This window comes from Drosophila ficusphila, unplaced genomic scaffold, assembly GCF_018152265.1.
Source record: "Drosophila ficusphila isolate 14025-0441.05 unplaced genomic scaffold, ASM1815226v1 contig_1, whole genome shotgun sequence".
NCBI classification, from domain to species: domain Eukaryota; kingdom Metazoa; phylum Arthropoda; class Insecta; order Diptera; family Drosophilidae; genus Drosophila; species Drosophila ficusphila.
Window position 1 is genome coordinate 138,628 of NW_025063985.1, and position 4,063 is coordinate 142,690.

Consider the following 4,063-nt stretch of genomic DNA (forward strand, 5'->3'; position numbering starts at 1 on the left):
TGTGCAGGCCACAGAGTTTTTTTTATATTACACCAAATGGCTTCCGGTCTGGACTGTGGAGAGATTGTAGAAGTCAGTTTAAATAGGTTGTTGGCTTTGCTAGATTTAAATTCCCTTCTGAATTGTGCGTTAATTTTTGTTGTATTGGATGAGATTCTCATTGGTCATTTCTATGTTGAACGATCTCCACGCTTTAAATTTTTCCTTTCTCAGACTATCCAGTTTTTTGTTCCACCAAGGAACAGTGTGGTGTGTCTTAGGTGGTCTCGTATGTGGAATGCTCTTATATGCGCTTTGCAAAATAATTTTTTTGATGTTACCTGCTTCCTGATTAATGTTTAGTGATGTTGGTATTTTGTTGTTCAGGTCTTTAGTTAGCCTCTCGATTTTTTCCCAATCAGCTCTGCTAGTTACGGAACGTTTTGCATAGTTTTGACTTGTTCTCTGATTTTTCGGGAAAATTTCGATGGTGATTGGGAAGTGAACGCTCCCTTGAAGGGAGTCACTGATTTTGAAGTCGCATTATACTTTAAGTTCGGGTGAACAGAATGTCAAGTCAATATGTGTAAAGGTCCTATGAGTTGAGAAACTTGTTACTTCACCTTACTTCGCATTGTCGATGGTCTTCTTGATAATGCACGGCAGATTGCAGTCAGGGGCTGGGAATCTTCATCCGTTCTAGTTGCTACCAAAAATATACCGTCCGGGTCCAGCATTGTGGGGTCAACAAACTTTAAGGCCTTTTAAATGCTGCCAAAATTGTCCGTCGCTCAGTTGGAGTAGATACAAAAAAATTTTGTTATTCGCTTTGTGCTTGTGTTGTTGTTTTGAATCTGCGCTACGTAGACGTCTCGCGAAAGAACACGGCCGATCGGTTAGACTTTCGAAGGTTTTTTTTTTTTTTTTTTTTTTTTTTATTTATTTATTTACAATCTATCTAAATTAAAGATAATAAGTAAATTATATGATTATGGTAATGACAGTCAATTATTGTTATGGGTATGTAGGTATTTGCAAGTAAGTATCAGCTACAACTCCTTCGGTGGTCTAAATGGAAGATCAAGGGGGTGGTGCCTTTTCAGACGTCGGCGATGAAGACTGGTGTCAAGAAGGTTTATAACCAGTGAATTGCAGTGATTTTCCAGTCTGTGTTGATATTTTAAAGCAAGTCTATTACATTCTTCAGTTACACTGGGAACACCAAGGTCCCTATGTATGACCGCGTTCCTTACATAGTAAGGTGCTTTGACCAATCTACGCAAAGTAATACTTTGGAAGCGTTGCAGTATATCAATGTTTGAAGTTGATGCTGTACCCCAAAGCTGGATCCCATACGTCCATATAGGCTTCAGAATTACCTTATAAAGCATTTTTTTTTTTTTTTTTTTTATTTTTTTTATTTACAATCTATCTAAATTAAAGATAATAAGTAAATTATATGATTATGGTAATGACAGTCAATTATTGTTATGGGTATGTAGGTATTTGCAAGTAAGTATCAGCTACAACTCCTTCGGTGGTCTAAATGGAAGATCAAGGGGGTGGTGCCTTTTCAGACGTCGGCGATGAAGACTGGTGTCAAGAAGGTTTATGGCCAGTGAATTGCAGTGATTTTCCAGTCTATGTTGATATTTTAAAGCAAATCTATTACATTCTTCAGTTACACTAGGAACACCAAGGTCCCTATGTATGACCGCGTTCCTTACATAGTAAGGTGCTTTGACCAATCTACGCAAAGTAATACTTTGGAAGCGTTGCAGTATATCAATGTTTGAAGTTGATGCTGTACCCCAAAGCTGGATCCCATACGTCCATATAGGCTTCAGAATTACCTTATAAAGCATGACTTTATTCCTAAGGTTCAATTGCGATCTGTAGCCCAGCAACCAATTCATTTGACGAAGCTTAAGGCTCAGCTGCTTTCTTTTGATGTTGATATGTTCCGCCCAGGTTAGTCTTCTATCCAGAGTTAAGCCGAGATATCTGACTGAATTAACTTCAGGCAGTGTTAAGCCGTTTAGCCGGACTTCTGGACAATTTTTTGTGCGGGTTGCAAAAGTGATGTGTGAAGACTTACTTTCATTAATGACAATGTTCCATCTTTTCAGCCACGGTTCTAGTTTTGCCAGTTGTAGTTGAAGGATTTCTGAAGCTTCAACATAATTCGAAGAAGTTGCTAAAAAAGCTGTGTCGTCGGCGTATGTTGCAATGTCATGCAAAATCATCTCTGACGAGTACTGGAATGTCTGCAGTGAAAAGGGTATATAAAATAGGGCCTAACACGCTTCCCTGTGGTACGCCTGATTTCACTTCAAATATTGCTGACTCAGCCCATTCGCAGCGAACAAAGAATAAACGTCTATGTAGGTATGATTTTAGGAGCAGGAAGAAAGGAGCTGGAAGCATCGTCTTGAGCTTGTAAAGCAATCCGAAATGCCACACACGATCAAACGCCTGTTTAACGTCAAGAAATGCAGCAGAGCAGTACTTCATGTCTTCGAACGCGTTCAAGATTGTTTGCGAGACTCTATGACATTGCTCTGGGGTTCCGTGTTGACTCCTAAAACCAAACTGATGATCTGGGATAAGATTGCCATCTTCCAACACCGGCAAAAGTCTGGACAAAAATATTCTTTCAAAAATTTTTGTCAATTGAGTCTTGATATCTCTGTCAAACTGTTTGAACTAAAATAATTTCTAATTTCTCTGTCTGCAAATACTTTTACGTGTTAAAATTCCTAATTCCTGTGGTTGTCGAGTTGCGATCTACCATTTGCTGAGTGCTGACGTGCCTATTTCTTGGTGTCTCACCACCAGGTGTGATGTGTGACGATGGTGATGCGTGTGTCAAAGACACTGTTCCGGTGTCTTGGCAAGTAATAAGTTCCAAGCGTAAAGGAAGAAGTCCATTGAGTAATGAACGAAGTAAACTACCGAGACACCGTCGGAGACGGTCATCATCGTTCTCGACAACGGACAGCGATGATTTTTTATCTGATCCCTCACGATCTAAAGCAAATCTCCCACTGGCCGGTAAGACGGTTTCCAATAAGTTAAATTCATCCAACAGGTTTGCTTTGCTGGCCGCCCAGGACATTGACACGGATCAAGCTCCATCACCATCAAACCAAGCGCCAGTCGCTCCGCCTGTACCCAAGCCGCAACCAATATTTAAGCCCCCACCAATCTTCCTGCCTGACATTCAAAATGTGAGCGATCTGATATCTGATATAGCGAACACAATTGGGCAGGAGAAAAGCTTCGACCTCAAGGCGGGGCGTGAAGGAAAAGTCAGGGTCATGCTGCCTGATAAAGTTTCTTTTTCCAAATTCAAGGCCCACCTAGAATCGCATGGTGCACGGTACCACACTTTTCAGCCTAAGGAAGATCGTGCGTTTCGTGTGGTCATTAAAGGCCTGCACTTCTCTACACCTAAAGAAGATATTATTGATGCTCTCAAACAGCAGGGGCATGTGGTAAGAGATATAAAAAATGCCATTAGCAAAGCGACCAAGATCCCCTCGTCATTATTCTTTGTAAACCTGGAGCCTGCCAGAAACAACGGTGACGCTTTTAAAATCACCCGTCTCTGCAGGTCCGTAATCTGCATCGAGCCACCCAAGAGGTTTGACGATCTGATCCAATGCTTCCGTTGCCAGGGATTTGGCCACACTCAACGTTATTGCCGACTCCCCCATGCCTGCGTCAAATGTGGACTGAACCATAGCTCTCAAGAGTGTACCAAGGCCAAGAACGTTCCTGCAAAGTGCGTACACTGCGGAGGCGACCATGCAGCTTCCTACAAGGGATGTAAGGTCTATCAAAAGGCCAAGGAACGGCTCGGACCAAAGCCCAGACAAGTCCTGGAGCCGGCAGCACAGAGGCATCAGTTATTAACTGCTAAGGTGAGCGGAAATCTCAGTTACGCCAATGCACTGAGTGGACAAAACTCACATGTCATACCAGAAGCTAAATCCAGCCAAGAGTCACCGCAAAACTCCATGCTCCTTCGCATGGAAGTCATGATGGAGCAAATGATTGCTCAATTCTCCCTCCTTACAAA